Here is a 24,142-nt window from a genome sequence, read left to right on the forward strand (position 1 = left end):
TTATTTGTCAAAACAACATACTATAATCACACCAGTTTCAATTATTTTTGGTCATTTATTTCAAAATATCTGTCAGCAAGTATGTCTGTAACAATATAGACAACAAAAAAGATTCAGGAAATGTTATTTGACAAATAGATTCCTTATTAGGCATATTAATACATAACTCTGAGATAATAAACTACAATACAGAACCATATTTCCCGCACTCCTCAGGAGCAGTGCAAAGGCTTGGGGGAGTCAGGGGTAATGGAGATGCTGAGCGAGAGGGAAGTAATTGCTGGGAAGAAGTCTGGGTGTGAACTTGGAGGGTTTGTTGGATATGGGTGGGAAAAGTATGGAACAGTTTTTTTTGGGGGGGTGGGGCGGGGTGGGGAGGGATTGTTAGGGAGCTTCCCCCATGCAAACTCTGGCTGACCCCTAGCTTCTCCCATTCAGTCCAGCACATCTGCCCCTGTCCCCATGCGTCCCAGCACTCCCGCAAAAGGCAGAACTGCAGCAACTTTCCGGCAAAAGCTTTTTTCTGCACAAAAAAATTAAAAATATGCACACGCAAAGTAGCACTGAATTCCCCCAGGAGTATTAGAGTGGGAATATGTCCACTTCAATTGAATTCTGGGTCTTTCCATAGACTCAATCCATCCTTCCCCGATCAAACACAGCCATTGAAAAACGAGATGCTTAAAGTTGGAGAGGCAGCAACCTACTATCTCATATACATTACCACTCCTGCCACATTAAGGTCACTGACAGAGCAGTAAGAGAAGGCCAGCTCTTTGGGGGAGAGATTATCTTTTTGTTCTATGTCTGTACAATCACCAGCACAACAAGATCCTGGTCCACAACTAGGGCTTTTAGGCACTACGGTAATACAAATAATAAAAAATAAGGCGATTTGCTTCTGAACAGCTGCTTCCCACTTTATGTGATGCCAGAAGACCACATTTGCAATATGGATACAGAACACAAGGGATTTATGCCACTTGAACCTCCATACTGTTTCTTTTTCTCTGCCTGTACAAAGACGGAACATGTCTCCTTTCAACTCTTCAGGATGAGGAACAATCAGCTGAAGGGAAACATTTCGATCTACAGCATCACTTCCGAGTACTAAATCAGTGGGTGTGCATATCCACACTGCAATCACGCCACTCTCCTTTTATGGCAGGTAAACTAAGTCAGGCACATAATCCAACATAGCATCTCATATACTGGCCCTATACATCAGAAAAGCTACTGTTCTGGAGGTTTGCTTTGTTCTAGTAAGTAGTTTCTCGCATCCTTCAATGTCTACCTCATGCAGAGCTAGGGTGACCAGACAGCACGTGTGAAAAATCAAGACGGGCGTAATAGGAGCCTATATAAGAAAAAAGCCCCAAATATCTGAACTGTCACCCTATGCAGAGCAAAAAGTATCACTTGTTCTTTATGAGGCACAATAGTGCAATTAGCTGACACAGTGTGGCCAATATGATCTGACCTACCTATAGAAAAGAGATTCATGTGTTTAAATCCTATGGACAATTAAATCCTTCCCCTTCAATACTGGAAAAAAGGACACAACCAAATACATACTGGGAACTTTTGTTTTTGAAAGCTGGATTTGTTATCTTCCTAAACTGTCTCAAGGTTGTTCTGTTTAAAAAACTAAGAATGTTTGAGTTAAAGCAACTACTAGAGGTGACTGCTATTGAATCCTGGGTCTTTCCATAGACTCAACAATTATAAAAACCTAAGAATATTCTGAAGAGGAACCTTGGTTATTTAATTTCATGAGTTCAAGATCATCTATTCCTTATCCCCTCCCCCTCTCATTCTGAATTAGGTTCTAACAGGTGTTACCATTCTACTGGATTATGGCACATGGCATTTTTCAAGTCTGACAACACAGGTTAATAACCCCAGATCTGCGCACTAGTCTGCTTACCGGATGCTGTACCTACTACATCTGACAGTAGGAAAAAGGTGAAGTCTAGGCCATCTGAGAAGGGGTCCTAGTGTTCTGATGCCGTCTTTCTGACCTCTCTCTTGTCCACTAATACACTACCAAAATTCAGGCCCGTAATATTCCACTAAGGTAGATGGAGGCATTAGTATACAAAAGGCTGTCATTTTTACTACCATGTTATCCAATCTTGCACTAGTGAGGAATTAAGGGTATGAATTTTGCTATCATAAATACACTCAGAGAAACCAGAGATCCTCCCTGCTTGAGAAAGGAGACACAAATGTTGTCAGAGACGAAAACAATCACTACTGCTCCACTATCTGAACAAAAATAAGCACTCTTTCCCTCTTTCTTCTCCTGTCTTCTGTTGCATGCTTGCGTTTGGCCCTGGAAAAGCAGAATTTGACAAAACTGAAAGCTTGAGAGCAACCACTTCCAAATTAGTGAACAGTTATAGGAGTAATTTCAAAATGCACTTCAAACACATTGAAAAAAGCTCTTCTGCTGCTGGAGGAATTCTAGAAAGTTAGGTCTTGTCTACCTGGAAGAATTTTACTAGTTATAAGAGTATATAATCCCATCTGGACACACTTATTGCAGCATAGTAATTGTTTTTTTCAGTTTAGCTTAAAATTTCTTTCCAAGTGACGATAAACCTAAAAAAGCCACTAGCATACTAAAATAAGTATGCCTAAACAGAGGGATATGGCAATATAACTATTGATTTACATTCAAACTTCAGGTTATTCCAAAGCAAAATGCACTTCCCTTTGTATACAGACACTGAAAATAAAATAAGGAGCAGAAGGAGTCAAACAAAAATGGAAGCGTTAGAAAGGCACCAGACTTATAGAAATTGAAATGGAGGGTGGAGGAGACAAACGAACAAATAAAATATCTACCAACTCAAAGGACTAGCTCTGGGGAAAGTTCAGAAAAAATCTTCCCTTCTAAATTCTGGAGCTGTGCTCTCTTCCCACCTTTTCAAATATACGTTATAGGAAATATACACAAACTAGTCAAGATCTCTATTTTCACCTCAGGGGGATTCAGAGACTAAAACATTGTTTTTAGCTAGAAAGCAACAACGTTATATACAGAGCACCTAATTCTCTTCTCCCTTCCACTAATTTAATCCCAAGTAAAACACTGAATTTAGTGCTAATTTACACAGGTGAGAGAAGAAGACAGTCTCAACAAAACTGTTAGACTGTGAAATGATCTGGTGGAATCTGAAGACTGGACTAGCAATCATTGCTATAATTCCAACTCTTAAAAATACAACAATTATAATTCAGTGCCTATAAACAAGTTATCACAATAAGTTGTTTTCACGATGACTATATTTGAATCTCAGTGATGGAGAATATACAAAACAGTTTCTATAAACCACACAAACACAAACTTGCTAGACAAAACACTCAAACAAACCCAGCGGGAATTAAGTATGATTTGTTATCCTTTGATGTTTCAGTATGGAGAAAGCTAATGGTGCTAAACATCATCTATTCTCTTAGGATGAAATTCATCCCTATGCAGAGGGTTAGTACAAGGCTCCTTCAATGCTTATGTGGAAGAAAAGTCCTATTTTGCAGATTTAAGAGGCACTCACTTGTAAGTGGGCCAAAAACTTTGTGCTGCCCCCTGTACGCAGGGGTAATTTCATCCTCAGAATTCTTTCATAATTCTTAATGATAAAGCTAATATAGCCATTTTTTATATTTACAAAAAAAAAAAACCAAAATCACTGCCAAGATCAAACCAAAAATATGCCAATCTATAGGATAACTGTCACACATCACCATGTAGTAGACTTAACTTAAAAATTGTACCCACTTCTAGGGAAAAAAAGGATTACCTTCTGGAGCTATACAGAGTTACCACCTTCTTTAAAACATGGCAGGATAATAAGGTGCACATTTGCTTCAGTTGATTTTGGCAACAGAATGGCATGACTGTTCAAAGTGATAGTAAAAGACCTGAAAACAAAAGATACAGAATGTAATTAGGAATATTCACAGAATGCTTGGTAAAACTGAACGATGAAGAAGCTTTTATTGCCAGCGCTGCACCTCACAGGAGCAAACTGATGCATCTATGTTATAAAGAACATTTAATTACTCTAATTTTGTGCATTTTGCTTAATATTTGTTTTAAGTATTACACTTTCGACAAACTTTTTCAGTAACTACAACGAGAGTTAGACTAACTTAAGATTAGTCAATTGATGTAAAACCAAAAATTCAGTTACATATGCTAGACCTACTTAATTAAACTTGAGACAAAAAAACCACCACCAAATTATAGCTCAGATACAGAAGGGGCAGAGAACTCAATATCCAAGGGATTCTTCCACAAGTAAGGAAATGGGAAATAGTCTAAAGAAACTGAGAACCGGTGGTTAAATTTTAAATATAAAATACGAAAGTATTTCTTCTAGTAGTACTGCTTCACTACATTATCTTAAAATACTTAAATTGGCACTCTCAGGCTTAAAAAAAAAATCACTACACAGAATAAACACAGTGTTTTTAAAAATTGAATTCACCTTTACTGTTAGTGCTGACTGCCTACCTTTTTCCTTTATAGTAGCACTCCTATGAGCAGAAGAGATACAACAGGTGTGACAGAGAGAAGGGTGAGACAGAAAAGAAAGAAATGAAGGGACAAACACAAAGTGGAAAGACAAAAACAGAACGGGGGCTATGACCAGATACTGAAGGCACAGGACAGTCAAGACCTAACTTGTGATCAGGAGAGTTCTATAAATGAGATCTTTAAGATACAAGATGGGAATTTGTATTACCAGACAAAATACAATAGTTATAAATCATGCCATTTAGCTTGTTGGCCAAGCTACAATTTAAACACAACACTTGCTATAGCAGACACAAGATAGAAAAACATAAATAAAAACAAAAGGATTAAAAAAAATTTAAAAGTTACCCAAATCAGTACAAGTAAAAGAACACAGCATCTAAAAAATAAAAAAAAGTCAAACACAAATTAACCAAACATTTATATTTTGATCTCCTGCATAACATTTTCACTATTTTGTGTGGTGAATTTGAAGTCCAATTATTAAATCTGTTTAGCTTCTCAAAATATTACACGATGCAGATTATTTTTTCATTTAGTAGCAACTGTGAAAAGCTGAGGCAATTTTGGAGATGATTAATGAGATGCAGTTAACTGTATTGTCACAGAGTTCTTTAAAGCTTATTAATTTCATTGGAAAGTTAACTGACTTAGCTCAAAATTGCTTACTGAAAACAAAACAAAACAAAAACCACCCAACCAACCAGTGCTTAATTTATAATGAAAAAGGTGCTGGGGGCTCAAGCAATTTTTTTTTAACATTCATAACTGATGCAGCAAACCCAGAAGTGTCAGGGATATGAACTGACAAAGCCTCGAGGTGCCAGGGCTCAGTCCTGGAAAAATTTAAGCACTGCACCTAACAAAACCAAACCTCTTTTGCATCCATAAAAACTGGCCGATATAAAAGCCTCCTGACAGGCATACAATACCAATTTTTCTGTAACAACTCTATAGAACTATGGCTTTCTTAGCATTCCAAGCTTGATTTAACATGTAAATGGTACTGAAGTAACTTTTTGGTGCATTTGTGCTATATGTGCAGAATCTCCATGTTCCATTGTCTTGATTTTGCCTGAACCATCCTTTCAGACTACAAATGATTGCCAGGCTCATGAGCTGAAACTGGATTACTGCCCTTCTGGATAATGGAGAGAGAAACAAATACGAAGTCCCATAGTTCAGCTTTAAAGGCGCACTGCCAACATGATTTTTTTTTAGTTGATACATTTCAAATAATTCAAGTTTTTTATAGCCCAACATTTTAAAAAGCACATACAAATTTCCTTTTTAAAAATAAAATCGTGTTTCTGATCCCCTGCTGATTTGCAAAAGGGTTCTTTGCAGACAGGAAAGGTGAATGGGCAGAGCATGACAAAAAACAAACAAAACATTCTATACTTAGGTCCACCTTCCTTCTCTTTCCTCTGCCAATGTAATAACAGTAAAGAATAATTACTATAATCAGTTTAAATGACATTATAAACATGAAAATTAAATGAAAAGTTAACAATTTTATGTTGCTAAGACCTTAGTTTATTGCAGGGGTAGGCAACCTGTGGCACGCGAGCAGATTTTCAGTGGCACTCATAGTGCCCAGGGGCTCTGCATTTAATTCAATTTTAAATGAAGCTTCTTAAATATTTTAAAAACCTTATTTACTTTACAACAACAATAGTTTAGTTATATATATAGACTTTAGAAAGAGACCTTCTAAAAATGTTAAAATGTATTACTAGAACGCGAAACCTTAAATTAGAGTGAATGAATGAAGACTCGGCACACCACTTCTGAAAAGTTGCCGACCCCTGGTTTATTCAAAGTGAAAATTCAGAAATGCAGGGTTTCACTTTATGCTTTGTTTACTTCGTTATCTAAGCTAGAGGCTCTTGGTACAACCAAAAATTTGAGTTTCAAATTCTGTAGAGAGTAAGTGTGTTTAAATACAACTATGTACACTGGATTATTATTAGTTTTAGAGTGTTTAGGAGCTTTTTAAAATATGTTAAGCTAAAACTCAAGTTGTCAGGGCTCCTTTAAGGCTGAGATTTAATTTACAAGTGTCATTAAACTTAAAGTTAGATGTTGCCATAGCAACTAACTCTGCTTTTGTACTTATGCATTTCAGAGTGGATAAAAATTGATTAAAAAACAGATTATTTTATTTTTATTTAAATTTAAATACAGGGTTTTTTAAAACAAACTTATTTTAATATATTAAATGATGATAATCTATGTTATTGTCTAAATTTACTGTAATCTATTACAATAATTTAAATTAATTTAATAAAATATTAAGCAGTACATGTTTGCAGCCAAGTTTTAAAAGGAACACACGATCTGGTGCAAGCAGTGGAATATAGCTGAACCGGTTGGTAATAGTAACCATACTATAATTTAATTGAATAGCCTTATGGGGGGAGGGGAGAACGACACCAAGGAAGCCCAACACAGTAGCAGTGAACTTCAGAAAGGGGTATTACACAAAAATGAGGAAGCTAGTTAAACAGAAATTAAACAAAAACAGTCATTATAATGAAATGCCTGCAAACTGCATGGAATCTTTCTAGAAATACCATAACAGAGGTTCAAATTAAATGTATACCCCCAAATGAAAAACATAGTAAGAGCTCAAAAAACTGCCACTATGGCTAAACAAAGTAAAAGAAGTGATTAGAAGCAAAAATGCATCTTTAAAATTTGGAAGTAAAATCCTACTAAGGAAAATAGATAGAAGCATAAACTGTGGCAAATCAAGTGTAAAGGTATAATCAGGCAAGCCAAAACCTCAAAAATTAACAGCAAATTTTTTTTTAAGTATATCGGAAGCAAGAAGCCTGCCAATCAGTGGGGCTAGTAGAGGACAAAGGTGATAAAAGGAGCACTTAAGGAAGATACTGCCATTGTAGAGAAGTTAAATGAATTCCTGGCCTTGGTGTTCAGTGCAGAGGATGTGAGGGAGATTCCCATACATGAGCTATTTTTTTTAGGTGACAAATCTGAGGAACTGTTACAGACTGAGGTATTTGGAACAAAATACATAAATTAAGCAGTAAAGTCCCCAGGACCAGATGGTATTCATCCAAGAGTTCTGAAGGAACTTACATATGAAACTGCAGAACTCCTAACTGTGTTATGTAACCTACTGCTTAAATCAGCTTCTGTAGCAGAAGACTGGAGGATAGTTGACATGACACTAATTTTTAAAAAAAGGTTCCAGAGGCGATCCTAGCAATTATAGGCTGGTAAGCCTAAATTCAGTATCAGGCAAATTGGTTGAAACAATTGTAAAGAACAGAATTAGCAGACATATATCTGAACATCATTTGTAGGGGAATGAGTCTACACGGCTTTTGTAAAATGAAATCATGCATTGTCAATCTACTAGAATTCTTTGAAAGGGTAAACAAACATGCGGACAAGGGTGATCCCGTGGATATAGCATACTTTAGAAATCTTGGAAAAGGTCTCCCATCAAAGGCTCTTAAGCAAATCAAGCAATCATAGGATAAGAGGAATGGTAAGAGATGGGAAACAAAATGATACATAAGAACATAAGAATGGCCATACTGGGTCAGATCAAAGGTCCATCTACTTCCAACAGTGGTCAATGCCAGGTGCCCCAAAGGGAATTAAAAGAACAGGTAATCATTAAGTGATCCATCCCGTCGCCCATTCCCAGCTTCTGGCAAACAGAGGCTAGGGACAACATCCCTGTCCATCCTGTTTAATAGCCATTGATGAACCTATAACTCCATGAATTTATCTAGTTCTTTTTTGAATCCTGTTATAGTCTTGGCCTTCACAACATCTTCTGGCAAGGGTAGGAATAAATGGTCAGTTTTCAGAACGGAGATAGGTAAAAAATGGTGGTATCCCCCACGGATCTGTACTAGGTCCAGTGCTGGTCAACATATGCATCAATGATCTGGAAAAAGGGATAAACAGTACAGTGCAAAATGTTCAGGTGGTATAAAATTACTCAAGATAGTTAAGTTCACTGTGAAGATTAAAGGATCTCACTAAACTAGATGACTGGGCAACAAAATGGCAGATGAAATTCAATGCTGATAAATGCAAAGTAATGTACATTGGAAAACAATTCCAACTGTACATACAAATTGATAGGATCTAAATTAGCTTTTACAACTCAAGAAAGATTTTGGACTTTTTGTGGATAATTCCTTTTCTCTTCAATCTTCTCTTCATGGAGGCTTTGTACCCTTGGGCTTCCACATCTTCTCTTACTACCCTCTTCCTCCCATGCTTTCTTTGCTGGTCATTCTTCTCCCACTCTTATTACAAATCCAGCCCACCTCAAACACGTGCTCTTCAGCCTATCATCACCTAGAACCCCAGCTTCACCTTCCTTTTAATATCTTCCATGCAATCTGTCTACCCTCCACTTGACTGCCATTCTCCTCAGTATATATTTTACTACCTGCATCTTTTCTTCTGTCTCCGTATGACCCACTGTTTACAAACCACATAGCAGGCAGGGACAAAAACGTAATATAACAGGGGTGACCAAATTCTGGCTCACAAAACACATGTGGCTCTTTTACTATTAAAGTGTGGCTCTGTCATAACATTTATTCCCAGATCTGGACCTTAGCGTCCAAAATATGGGTGTTAGCATGAAAACCTCCAAGCTTAGTCACCAGCTTGGACCGGGTATTGCTGCCACCAGCTAGGAATTACAGTGCCTAGCTCTGTGGTCTCCCCAAAACCTTCCCTGGGGGACACCCAGACTCAGATGCCTTGAGTCTTACAACAAAGGGAAATAATCCCCTCCCCTTGTTTCCTTGTTACTTCCTCCCAGGCTCCCCTCCCTGGACGACCCTAGGAGATTCCCTGCTTCCAGTCCTGGAAACACAAGTACCGAGAGATCTAATCTCTCTTCCCCCTCACCCAGAGGGTATGCAAAGTCAGGCTTAGTAAATCTAACACAAAGAGATTTTCCCCCTGACTTCTTCCTCCCATCAATTCCCTGGTGAGCTGCAGACTCAATTCCCTGGAGTCCCCACTAAAGAAAAACTCCAACAGGTCTTAAAAAGAAAGCTTTATATAAAAAGAAAGAAAAAGACATTAAAAATAGTCTCTGTATTAAGGTGACAATATACAGGGTCAATTGCTTAAAAGAAAAATGAATAAACAGCCTTATTCCAAAAGAATACAATTTAATACATTCCAGCAACTACACACATGTAAATACAAATAAAACAATATAAACCTATTGTCTTACTATCCTTGTACTTACAGCTTGGAAATAGAAGATTAGAAAGCCTGGAGATAGAAAAATCACTCTCAGAGCCGAGAGAAGGAACAGACCCAAGACAAAGAACAACGAACTCACACCCAAAACTTCCCTCCACCCAGATTTGAAAAAGTCTTGTTTCCTGATTGGTCCTCTGGTCAGGTGTTTGGTTCCCTGTGTTAACCCTTTACAGGTAAAAGAACATTAACCCTTAGCTATCTGTTTATGACAGGCTCGCAAGCCCATTCTCCAACTATCAGACTGGGGTGAAGGGAGCTTTGGACCTCTGCCTTGCAGTGGGGTGGTGGGGTAGGAGCTTCTGTCCAGTGGGGAAGAGGGTCTCGGGGTGCACCTGCCGAGGCGTGGGGCTTCAGCAGGAGTGGGGCTGAAGCCCTGAGCCCCAGATCCCCTCAGCAGTGTACTCCAGCTCTCGAACTTCTGAAGATTATTTTATGTGGCTCAGAAGGCCAATAATTTGGCCACCCCTTCAATATAAGCTTCTCCTTTCAGTATGTTACTTTAATTGCTGGTTCTACAGTACTCCTGACACCTTTTTCACAGCTGCTGATGCACACTTGGTTCTTCTTTTCAATTCCCAGATCTCTCTGCAATGGCACTAAGTGTACCTCCCAGGTACACAAATTCTTTCTTCAGATTCAGCATCTCTCCAGAAACGCCAAACAACAGCTCTTCTTCCACCTTTACTAGTTTCATAACTTCCCTTTTCTGTGTGTTATCTTCAAACTATGGTCTTCAAATACAGATGTCCCCTCTGATAATTACTTGTTCCTCTTTGTTGTCAATCAGAAGGGTCAGATTATCAGCATACACCAGTTTTCTCTCTCCCCCACAGGCTTCATTCTCTTACTAAATTAACTCCTAAACTAGGATGAAGAGAAATGGACTCAGCACACTGCCATGTCTCAAATCCACAATCACCTCAAGACTCTTTGAAATTCCATATGCCGTTATCATAGCTGTTGACCCTCAGAACAGCTCCTCTATTATTATCTCCACTTGAAATCTCCCTCCCCCATCAATCTCAATAATCCAAAAACCAGCTCCCATGATAGCAAGTCTTGCGTTCTCAAGATCAATAAATGTTAATTATACCCTTCATTTATCATTCTTTCAAACTTGTCTCCTTGCAAATATTGCATCTTTTTAGAACTCCCTCCCTTCCTAAAGTCATGTTACTCCTCTCCTATATTTTCCTCCAACTTGTACCTCAACCTTGTCTCCAAGTCTCTCTCAAGGACTTGGAGAGGTTATCTTAGAGAGCCTGACACAAACCAGAAGTCAATCATCAGTAAATAAAAAATGCAGCATTCATCACTTTCAACATAATAAAAAATGTAAAATATAAAAATTTGAATAAATGTATGTTAAGCTACCTAAGTGCTTAAATAAAAGGGAATACTCCTGGTTATCAAAAAGAAGCAACAAATTTAGTATAATGGCTTTATTTAGTTGTCAATCAATAACATTTTTAAACCCACCAAGGATAACCACTCTCTCAAGGAAAGTAACTAAAAAGTACAAATGCAAAACAAGATTAGTTATTTAATCAATGTTTCCTGTGTGCTGATTTATAAAAATATATAAATAAATAATGGAGATATATCTATCTCCGAGAACTGGAAGGGACCCCGAAGGGTCACCGAGTCCAGCCCCCTGCCTTCACTAGCAGGACCAAGTACTGATTTTGCCCCAGATCCCTAAGTGGCCCCCTCAAGGACTGACCTCACAACCCTGGTAAATCATTCTGCCCTGTTTCATGTCAACAGCTTTTTATTAACATGCCCATTGTGTGTCATCAGTGCAATATACTAATAATATATATATAGGCTTGGCAGAATTCTATTTTTATTTCTTTATAAAGCTGATGGATAATATCAATGTTTATTTTTAAGTTTTTATCTATTTAAATTTTGACCATTGAGGGAGTGTCAAACAATTCTTTAATGACAGCAGATGTTGAGATTCAAAACATTAACGTTTTACAACCATTAACACACAAGTGATCAGCATCCCATGTCAAAACATGAGAATTATAGATCTTTAGACTCTAATACTTCTAAAGTACCATTTTTCTTAATTTGCCTATCCATACACATCAATTACCACAAATGGAAATATTTTTCATCAGTGTGTGCAGAAGGTGAAATCAACATTTATCAACAAAAATCTAATCCTTCCAAGCCTAAATATATGGAAGTGTATGCAGTTTTATAAAATACCAAATTGTGTGCTACTTAAGAAAGTACCTTAATGGCACAGGATACACCATTCAGACTTTACTCTATAAAGGTAAGGGAGTTGGGTTTATTTAATGTTCCAAGACAATCCTCTCTGGGAAACAGGAAATACTGGCAGTGCATGAAAGTATAGTCTTCTGCATAGTTTTATGCTGTCCTTTGGTGAGAATTTTTTGAGATCTATATATCTTCCTTCACTTTACTTGGAGGGGAACCCTATTCTGTGAGAACACTGGCTGAAGCTCCCAGTGCAATCACTGTTTTAAGTTTCTAAAGCTTCACCTCAACCTTCAATGAGAGAGACCTGCAGATAGAGACAATGATGTGATCCTTTACTCCTGCTCTAGAACTGTAAATATAAATGTAAGTGCAATACAGGACTAGATGAAAACACACTTTTCTTCTCTCCTCTGTAGAAGCATCAAAGTATAGTGACTGAGTATGCAGCGACTGGGTCACAAAAACAGTATAGCAGCAGTAAATTGAAAATGACTATGCCTGAACAGCAGAGAAAGTACTGTGCATGGAAGGGTAATTTCTAAGTTGTTGGTGGCACAGTAAAATAAAGAATCTCCACAATCTTAGGCAAAACCTACACCAAAAATTCTAGCAAAAAAAGTAATTTCAAATAGGATTTTGTGTGTTGCTTCACACTGTAATTATGTGTATGTGTATAACTCGAAATGTATATAAACACATTTTAGTTCTGAGGCTTAACTTTTATTCACTGCATTCCCTTTACTATGCTCCAAGGCAGGAAGCCTAAAGGGCAGCCTATTATACTGGAACAGTCAAAGTTAGCCCTTTGACTCTTCCAAAAGTCAAAACTACACTAGCTTTCTGTACTTCAGGTACCTGAATATACTATTAGAATTTTTCTGCAGTATATTTAACCTGCTGGCAACCTGGCTTATCTGTAAGTAGTTTTCTTTCATAGAAAAAACGTTTATTTTTTTCTTTCCCTTTTGCTATTAAATTGATGGGGCCTTTAGGTACTTCAGCCAGTTATTTCCCTCTGTTTCAAAATAAGTTCCCTCCCTACCTGCTGAATGCATGCACCCTCTCCCCCTAAAAGGCTAAATTCCAATTTGCCATTTCTGTTAAAGTACTGATGTCAAAGAAATTAAAGTGTCACTTATTTAAAAAATAAAAACTGAACAGCTGTGACAGGTTTTAAGAGCTTAGCATAGTGCTAAAACTGATTTCACTGAAGTCTATGACAACATTCTCTTCAGTTTCTTTCGATTCTTTTGTATCTGTCTGCTGATTTTTCACTTGACTGAATACTGTTTTTGTCTAGAGGTATGCTGTATTATTTGAAATATCATTTGTATTATTGTTTATTATTCACCCAGACTCCACAGGGGTGTGTAAAAGCTGTTTCTGTTAACATCACTATTCAACATCAGCACTGATTAGTTGATGGATAAACTTGAGGAGGCTGTCAGAAGCATTCAAGTGAACATCATTCTGTTTCGATATCTTGATACCCCAATGACATTGTCTTGTTGGCTCAGTTCAGTATATTACTGCAGCTTACGGCCATTCTGGTTGAGCAAAAGCATCATGCCTTAGACTGGTTATTCAGCCAGATAAAACAAAGTGTCATGTCATTACCATAAAGCAGTCTCCAGCTCAGGGGTCGGCAACCTTTCAGAAGTGGTGTGCTGAGTCTTCATTTATTCACTCTAATTTAAGGTTTTGTGTGCCAGTCATACATGTTAACAGTTTTAGAAGGTCTCTTTCTATAAGTCTATAATATATAACTAAACTATTGTTGTATATAAAGTAAATAAGGTTTTTAAAATGTTTAAAAAGCTTCATTTAAAATTAAATTAAAATGTAGAGCCCCCTGGACCGGTGGCCAGGACCCGAGTAGCATGAGTGCCACTGAAAAATCAGTTCGCGTGCTGCCTTCAGCACTCATGCCATAGGTTACCTACCCCTGCTTCAGCTCCATATCACAACCAGCACAGTATTAATCTGTCTGGACAGGACATCAAACACGTGGCAGCTCAAGTATTTGAGCAGTGTCATGGACACTGGAATTTGAGGATGCTCAAAAGATCTGAACATGCATATAGCAGCAGCAGCTGTCATATTTTGGGCCCTTCACCAGCCTTTGTGGTAATGTCATTACATGAAGTTTGCTACAAAGCTGAGGCACTATAAATCAAGTTATACCAACTCCATTGCATAAAAGTGAAATGTAGGCACTGAGGAAAGCTGAAGAATACTGGACTGATGTTTTTGAATCCCACTGTCTTCATCAACTGCTTCATATCAAGTGGCCGGACAAGATCAGCTATTAGGATATTTGAAGTCGAACACAGGAATCACATCCTTCAGCACTGATTCAGTTTCAGCAGCTTTCTTGGGATGAACATATCATTCGAATGGAAGACCAATGAATGCCAAACCTGTGTACCAAGGAATGTTGATATGTGGTTGGCTATCACAGGGGCATCAAGATTGCCATTGATGGATATAAACCAGATATACAACTAGACTACCTTTAAGCACCTTGTCAGAGATCACTCACTCAATTTGCAAGGGGGTCATGTCCTTTGGGATTTGCCATAATGATGATGATGATGAACAGCTTGACTGTCCTAGAGTTTAAATATCCTACTTGTATCTTCTTTCTGTAGCCATTCTGTTTTTGACTGTATAGCTACTCTTTGAAGTGATACCTGGAGTTTTATGCTCCAACATTCTAGTTAACATTGCATATGCTTATTTTGGACAGTATTTTTAATATTCATAGTTTTATAGAAATATGATGACAAAACTAAAATCAGACAGATTATCTATCTTTGGTAAAAGAATGTGAGCCAATCCCATTTGTGAGCTTGTGGATGCTAGTCTTTTAGAATTAGACACTAAAATAATTCAAATACACATCTTTTGTCAGATAAACTTCTTAACTGAGGAAACAGGCACAGAAGTAAATGGTTACTAAAAGGTGACTCCACATTAGTCAGGAAGTAAACCCAGGTTGGATTTCTGATGTGTTTTAATCACTGAGAAACACTCCCTGCTCCAATTATGTTCTTTCCCTTTCAATTACTTTACCCTTCTTAATCATAGAAATAAGCAGTTTCCTCTCCTGTGTGGGTATGAGCTTTGATTCACAGCTGGCTGATGGAGCATTTTGTTTTTTTAACCACACTTTTTTTTTTATCACCTCAGAAGCACTGCCAAAATATACACCCTTTTCTCTCCAATGACAAACTGAGGTTCCTAACTTCTTGCTGTAAAGAGTGGTATATTCCAGTATGTGTTGCTGCAGATGGCTTAGTTGAAATAATTAACACACTACCCACTGATGGAGAGGTACTGCATGTGGAAACAAACTCTTTGGAAAAGAATTACAACTTATAGACTCTGGTCCGAAAGTTTGCAAATGGTTCTGCAAGGAACAAAAAATAGGAGTTCAAGTACATCTTGACTTTGACACTTGAAGTTAGCTACGAAAGTAGGTGAAAATTACTAGAAGGGGACAAAAGATGGCATCATTTAAATCCTAGTGAATAACCATAGCACAGACAGTTAACTCCATAGCACTAGTCTTTACGTTAATTTTCTTTAAAATCTCCAGAGTCTATCTAATTCACAGTCTAAGATCCCCTGATAATTAAGGGCTGCTTAAAATGTGGTTTGAATTCAGGGTCGCTTGGAGTGTTACTTTTAAGACTGTTTTCTTCCTTTGCTACATTTCTGCATTCTGACAATCAGGCACAATTTACTAAATGACTTGCCCTGAAGCACTAGAAAACTTCAAAGAATGATATTTAATAAACTTCACTTGATTATCCAAGAATAGAAGCACTGCAGATGGCAGAGAAAGTAAAGGAACAAGATTTAAAAATACTATCAGTATGTATAAATCCCATGGAGACTCATGAACTTTTAGTATATACATCAAGTTAAGCATCACCCATAGCTCTTTACAGAAGTACATTATTCCATATCATATACCTCAGGTTTATCACACTAGAGTCAGTCACAAATATTGGCTTGCATGATAGCAGTACTCTATGGAGACACCTAAAAATTGAAGCAAGGAATTTAGTATTCTTCAACCTCACTGGACCTCAAAACACACACAAGTTTACAAGTGCTGAGTTTTTTTTATTATTTTAAAATACATCTAGTTTCAGGTAGCTTAAAAATAGCTAAGGAGCTACTGACATCCATTACAGGGACATTGTCAACTAAAAATCGAGTCAATTTCAGCTGCAGATACTACACTTGTCCCTAATTCTTCACAAGGAATGTTTTGGTTTGGTTTTATAGTCATATTGTCCTTTTTTAGAAAATGTTATTTTCCTCCACAGTTGCTGTGTGAAAGACTCACAAAATCAGAAGCAACTAACTATACAAGGGAAACGGTGAACATGGTAATAAAAAGTGATGTCAAATGCGAAAGTAAACCATTTTTGTTCTGTGTTTGTAAAGCACTTAGAACAATGGGGTCCTGGTATATGACAGTACAAATTCAGTAAAAAAATAAATATGACAAAAAATCTGATAGCTTCCATTTAAGACTACCATCAGTAGGCAAAAAAATTCAAACTGGAATGTGAATTTTTAGCTGACAGACAGTGTCCCTGTTTTGACCAAAATTGCCATTTACTTCCCTAAATTAAGAGACCCCCTTCAATCAGAATGTATCACATCTGAAGTACCCAATCCAACTATTACAAGATCCGAACAAATCTGAGTTTATGAGCAGAATAGTGATTAGACTGACAATTAAGCATAACAAATGTATGAGAAGTCTGCAAATAAGATTGTGAAATAATAAAAATGAACATAACAAAACAAGGGAGACATACAGATTAAGTAAAACAAAACTGAAATTGTGACTTCTGCACACAATAGCAATCTATACTCCAATTCATTAAAGGCATCAATATTTTTTGGAATATATTCACCTGCACCCGTCTTTTATGTAAAGCATTACAAAGCCATTCCGCCACTTGTGCAGAGAAAGCCCCTGGTGGTCCGGGCCCGTTGTTTACCTGCTGTGTCCGCAGGTTCGGCTGATCGCGGCTCCCAATGGCCGCGATTCGCTGCTCCAGGCCAACGGGGGCTGCCGGAAGGGCAGCCAGCACATCTCTCAGCCCACGCCACTTCCTGCAGCCCCCATTGGCCTGGAGCAGCGAACCGTAGCCAGTGGGAGCCGTGATCGGCCAAACCTGCAGACACAGTAGGTAAACAAATTGGCCCGGACCGCCAGAGGCTTTCCCTGAACAAGCGGCAGACTAGCTTTGAGAAGCACTGGTCTACACCACACAACTAAGTCAACCTATGTTAGGACAACTGACAGGCACTGCAATAAATTACTGTAGTTTTTCATGTTCACTCATATACAAATATAAAGTGTTTAAAGACTTAAACAAGATTTAATTAACTGTAAATCTATTTTTAAAATGCACACTACAACATCAAGATGAGTAATTCCATTAATCCCAAATAGTTGCCATGACAGAAAAGGAGAACCATCTAAATACTTTTCTTTCACCAAAATAAATAGGGATGGCAATTTAAGATGGTATATAGTGTTCTACACCTGAAGTACTTATCCATGGCACGATCAATATGTCTCATTGGACTGCACGCTATAACAGAACAGAGACAGTAGCAGGAACCACACAGTTTCACAGTTGAACAGAAGTGTTTTGGCTGTAGAACGAATAGACAATGATGACAAAAAAATTCTACTCAATTTCCCACGGCCATATCATTGCTGCGAGAGCTGTGTTGCTTCTAATAAGGCAGGAAGGAAGTCAAAAGGTTGCTTAAAAATCAGGTTCATTGCGAGAGAAGAGTGAAGGTGACAGTAATATTAGTATGCCACATTTCTTGTCACCTCCTTCCCACCTCCACCCCACAAGAGAGATTGAAACTTACCCGAAGTTTACAAAGGAGCTACTTTTCTGGTTGTCCCTAAATTACACTAAAAATCAACAAGTTTGCATCCACGTAATTTAACAGATACATCAAGAGTTGAGAAAGAAGTAACACTATGTTCACAAAGAATAATATGGAGAAACTTTGTCTTGAACCACTTCCTAATATTTAGGGCCACTGGCAGACAGGTGACACATGCTTCACAATCAATATCAAGAGTAAGTCATCCCATGTGGATGAAAACTCCTATAGAGTGAATACATAATTTACGAAAAACAAAATGAAACCTTATACAAATGCTGGATAACATGAACAAACCAATTAGGTAAGCATATAAAGTGTTAGTTTATCTCCACAAGGATTTGAGGCAGTTGTTCTAGAATTCAGCATATGAAATTGTACCTCAGTTCTACCATTATTTGCATAAAACTATCTGAAAACAGTATCGTCAATTCTGAGCTAAGTTTGTATTTTAGCTGTACTATACAAGCCTTTACTTTAGTCAAGGACCGGGAAATCAAATGTTAGTTTCATTTGCTTCTTCAAACTTCGCTGATCACTACTTAAAAAGTATTTCTTCAGTTTGATTTGATGTACACCTCTACCTCGATATAACACGAACTGATATAACATGAATTTGGATATAACGCAGTAAAGCAGTGCTCCGGGAGTGCGGGGTTGTGCACTCTGGTGGATCAAAGCAAGTTCGATATAACATGGTTTCACCTATAATGCAGTCAGATTTTTTGGCTCTTGAGGACAGCGTTATATCAAGGTAGAGGTGTATTTATTTCAATTTATATAAAAGACAGTACCTATTGCTTCATACTAAGAACGCTTTAGATCCTTTAAAAACACAATGACAAAAATTCCCTCCTCATAACAATGTGAGTTTCATCTGAACACACCAGCAAAAAAAAGAAAAACGCAGAAGCAGTTTAAAGACTGAAACAATACTCTTTGTCCATCACCAGCCCTTGTCATAACTTTTCCCTGTGTCCTTCAATAAACCAAGGAAGAGATATGGCTTTGCAAAACCATAAAAATCACCACATTTGCATTATTACATGTGATGGAGTGAACTCACCCGCCACTGGACAGGGAAGAGTTAAGTCCTCGCTATGAGCTGAGCAAGCCACTCCCCCACATTTCTACTGGGCATGCCCAAGATGAAGGACTTCTATAAGAGAGAGCAGCCCAGCTCAGTCTGGGCTGACTGCCGAGGAGGAAGGATGATCTCTGCTGTCTCCAGCCCGGGAACAGCTGGAACCCCTGATCGTGGAAGCCAGAGGTGCCAAAACCAAGTGCACGCAGACACCCGAGAGAGACCAGGAGCACTGGGGACTGCACCCACCGAGAAGCCCGGAGACCCCAATGATGCCTCAACGATGACTCCCAGAGACATAGTAAAAAGTGGCACAGGGAGGACTAATTATAGTCCTGTGGGAAGCCAGTTGTGTTTAGGTCAGAGCCCTGCTAGTTCAGTGGTGGAACACTCTGCCACTGCTAGGGCCCTGGGCTGAAACCCAGTGGAGTAGGGAGGGCCCAGATCATCCTAGGTGACAGGCCACTAGGCCTGACAGCCCTAAGATCCAGGGCAACTCTATTGACTCTGGCCGCTAGGCCATAGAGCCCTGAGGTCAAGAACAATCCAATGGACTTATTCATGGAGTGGACTCACCCCACAAGAGGTACCCCTTCACCCCTGTATGGGGTACCCCTATCCCCCAAGAGTGAAAAACTAGTTCCAAAGTCAAAGGGCCCTCAGAAAACCCTCTCCAACCGATCTTCTTCCCTCCCACACTTTGTTTTCTTTATTTTTTTATACCAGCTCATGCACCTCTGCTTATCACAACTGTAGAAATATTATCTAAGACCACCTCTCCCTGTGTATAAGTAGGTCTGAGATCATTAAGGGCTTTATAGGTCAATACCAGAAACCTTGCATTCTACACAGAATCCAGAGTCAGTGAAGATCACAAAGCCAGACCTCAGGCCAATGGCAGGAAACTCCACTAACAATAAGAACAAGAGTATTTGTGGCACCTTAGAAAGCTCCTGCCAAAATAAACTTGTTAGTCTCTAAGGTGCCACAAATACTCTTGTTCTTTTTGCAGATACAGACTAACACGGCTGCTACTCTAAAACCATCCACTAACAATGAGGCTATAGCATTTTGCAGCAATTTAAGTTTCCCAATATATTTCACATAAAGTCTTCTATAGAATACATTGTAGTAATCTACCCTTCAGTTAACAAAGGTGTGGATGACAGCTGCAGTAACTGCACTCAAAAGAAAAGCAACTTCCTAGACATACATAAAAGGAAGACAGAATCTGATTACTAGAGCTCCACATTAGGGAAAAGCATGATCACCTGTCATAGTATAATTCCCAAATCTGGACCTTAGCGTCCAAAATATGGGTACTAGCATGAATTTTCCTAAGCTTAATTACCAACTTAGATCTGATATGCTGCCACCAATTAGGACTTAGGTAGAGCGCCTGATAGACTCTGGTCTCCCCCAAAACCTTCCCTGGAGACCCAAAGACCCAAATTCCTTGAGTCTTACAACAAAGGAGAATAAACCATTTCCCTTCTCCCTTCTTTCTTCCTCCCAGCTCTTTTCCACCCTTGGTACACTAGGAGAAATAGACAGATTCAAGCTCCGTGAATCTAAAGAGGAATTTTATTCTTCCCTTCTCCCCACCAATTCCCTGGTGAGTACAGACTCAATTCCCTTGAGCCTCAACTGGGGAAAAAAATCAAACAGGTCTTAAAAAGCAAAACTTTTAATAAAAAGAAGGAAAAAAAGTACAAGTTATTTTTGTAATTCAGACAGTAAATATTACAGGGTCTTTCAGCTTATAGACAACAGAAAGAAAGCTTTCTCCAGCAGAAATACAATTTAAAATACTTTCACTCAAATACACATTAAAACTCTACCAGCCAGATACACAGTTGCAAATACAGAAAAACAATTTAAAAGACTAAACTGTCTTTCTACTTTTGTACTTACAAAATTGAAACAAAAAATTAGAGAGCCTGTAGGTATGTGTGGTCACTCTCAGAGCTTAGAGAGAACAAAGCAAAACCCAAAAACTACAAACAAAGGCTTCCCTCCACCGAGATTTGAAAGCATCTTGTTTCCTGATTGGTCCTCTGGTCAGGTGTTTTTTTGGTTCCCTGTTTGTTAACTCTTTACAGGTAAAAGAGACATTAACCCTTAACTATCTGTTTATGACACCACCATAATATTAAAATATATACATATTATATATATATATATATATAAAAAAAAACAAAAAAAACTTATACCACAGTAGCAACTCATGTCACCACTCCAGATGTTTTCCAGGAACACACCCTTTATTTTCTTTTTCTTTTAAATACCAAAAAAGTCCAGTTCAGTAAGTAGGTCTCAGGCATTTAAGACTTTATAAAGTTGCTGGTATTGAACCACATTCCACACACAACTCAACAGATAGTCAGTGCAGATCAGACTAGTGTAATATGCTCATGGTGTGATACTGCACTTATCTACATGTGTAATGTACTTCAAAATGTTGGAGATAAGGCATCCTAATCCAGGCTTCACCAGTGGCTTCCTACGTTCTCTTGGACAAGTCACTTAACTCCCCTGTGCCACAACTTCCTTCAACATCCCTGATATTAGGCTAGTAAACTGTTTTGAAATCTACAGAGAGCACGTAGAACACTAAGTATAAATGCACCCTTCCATTTATGCCAAATAGGCTGACTGGATGAAAAACTATGCATTGTACTCCTTTTAAATGTCTCATTTCCTTCCTGTTTCATTACCGCATATTCTTTTTTAGCATATGTAATTACCACTAACTTAAATACATGACAAGCCTTCACCAACAGTGGAGACTTGCACAAAGTGCTCAAAGCATCTGATAGTTCAACAAAATTTAGTAGCTTTATAGTGGGAAAAGTTTTTACTTTGATTTTTCCAAGATAATGGAAGACATCTCAACTATCCAATTAATCAAATAAGAACAGTATCTAACAACTCTGGAAACAATCTCCATTTCTATCCCATACTGTTTTCTAGTGAAAATGCAATCTGTTTTCAATTCCACTTTATTCACACACTAGCAGTGTAAAAAAATGTCTAACATGTACCAAAGAAAGTTTTAAAATGAAAAATGGCTCACCCGATCATCTAAGGTGAACACCAAAATGGTATAACAAAAACACATTTCCAAAAAGACTGAGTTCAACCTGTATATTTTCAAATTGAACAGATGAGTTTTATTAATACAGTTTTACTTCTAGATCACAGGTCTGAACACCTTTTGGTAGGAACCAAGAGTATATGATGGCTGTTTGGAGATTAACATGAGCAAACACTACCCACTCATTTAACTTTTAAGTGTTCACATCTCAATTTACCCATTTAATGGCAATTGCAGCAGACAAGCTAAACACTGAATGGACATGGAGAACAGCCTCCTCTCTAGAGACAGCTCCTCCAGAACAGCAGTGAAAACTGAAAGAAGATTTATGCTCTAACTCTTCTATGCATTTTAAGAGCAGATAATATGTTTGTCAAGAGCAGCCGCTACCCTGGAAAGCTTAAAATCTAGAAGATGTACACAGAAAGACACAGTATGCACAGTGAGATGGGGAGAAAGGAGCTATATTTATTAAATATTCTTAATCGATCTTCAGGGTTTGTTACCTGGTACATGCAGGTGGGCTGAACCAGCAAGATCTAGCGTAATAACCTGGTGAGAAGCCTAGCCCATCTGCTATGCCAGTGCTGGTGGGAAAGAAGAGGGCAGTGGAATTTCTACCAGAGTGCTATTCTTCTTTCATATCAGCTTCTGGGTGATAGCTGTCAGATAAATATTATGCTCCACCACCCACTTCTAGCTAATGAAAGGAAGAAGTAGATTTTTATCCCTTCTCCAGCCTCCTTACTGCCCCCCCCTTCCTTCTCTTAAAGCTTCCTGGCTGCTGTGTGTGCATGTATGTGTAGTGGTAGGGAAGTGTTTCTGTTACTCTGCTCTTCCCAGCTACCTACTATAGATCCTCCTCCTCCTCCTTTATTAAGAGCTCCATGGCCAGATTCTGCTCTACTTCTCCCAGGCAGGCACATGAAAAGCAGGAAACGCACTGGCATAGTTTGTCTACAGACTGACGAGAGTCACACTAAATCAGTTTATAACTGATTCATATTTGGAAGGTTAGCAGCAAGGATTGTAAACAGTTTTTTAAATGAATGCTTACATTCTGCATAAATAGCATAATTAGGCACCCACACTCCTCAAGGAAACTTCCTAACCTGCCACTGGCAAGCAGATTTTTAAGTCTTAAACATATATCAATTATCTGTGTTGTAACTGCATTTACTTCAGTGGGTTCAGATCTCAGCATAGTTCATTCAAATCTCCCATTAAAAAGTCTCAAAAGTTGTTAACTGCTAGGCAAAATTTACTTAAAAATCAAAATGTTGAAATTAATATGAAAAAGGTGAAATTTATAATACACTGGATTTGATAAGTGCCCAGTACAGGGAGAGAAGGTACTTTCAGGTCAGACATCAGTGTGTCTATGAAAATTCAATATAAAAACAACAGTATTACATTAAAGAAGAGCAGATTGCTAGTGTAAAAAATAATCTGTTCAGTTTGTCCTGATACTGCAATTACTTAAGCATGTGCTTAACTTTACTAGTAAAGTTCAGCATGTACACAAGTGTTCACAGGATTAGGGCCTTGACTGGCAATAAGCAATGGCTGTATCCTACACTTTAGCAAGGGGTTTACAGCAGGGTGCTATGATAAAGTCTAATGTAAAGATTTGTCTTACAAAATATAATACTTTAACATTCTGAAATATCTGTAAATTTCTACAATTGTCAACATAAAATAATACATTTGACTTATTATTCCTTTTTAACTTCAAATGTGCTCAACTACTCACTAACCACAAAATAAATTACTCTGCAAAATCAGTTCCCAATCATTTGTAGTAACAGTCACAAGAAAGCACAGCAGATGAACCCTAAACAAGGTAAAAATAAAATTCAACTTGCGTCTACACTGTGTAGTTTGAAAGTATTTTTAAGAAGCAATGACAAGGAGAATCCAGTGTGAAAGAGTAGTAGATAACATGTGATTCCTAGAAACT

General features: G+C 38.1%; 1 protein-coding gene across 1 annotated transcript in view; it reads right to left on the reverse strand.

Moving 5' to 3' along the window:
- Positions 1-24,142, reverse strand: part of RB1CC1 (RB1 inducible coiled-coil 1) — a 176,599-nt gene that overhangs the window by 151,634 nt on the left and 823 nt on the right. Inside the window, 1 exon segment of the mRNA XM_030553083.1 lies at positions 3,807-3,927. The gene's annotated coding sequence lies outside the window, so the exon portion shown is untranslated.

Source organism: Gopherus evgoodei, chromosome 2 (assembly GCF_007399415.2).
Source record: "Gopherus evgoodei ecotype Sinaloan lineage chromosome 2, rGopEvg1_v1.p, whole genome shotgun sequence".
NCBI lineage: Eukaryota > Metazoa > Chordata > Testudines > Testudinidae > Gopherus > Gopherus evgoodei.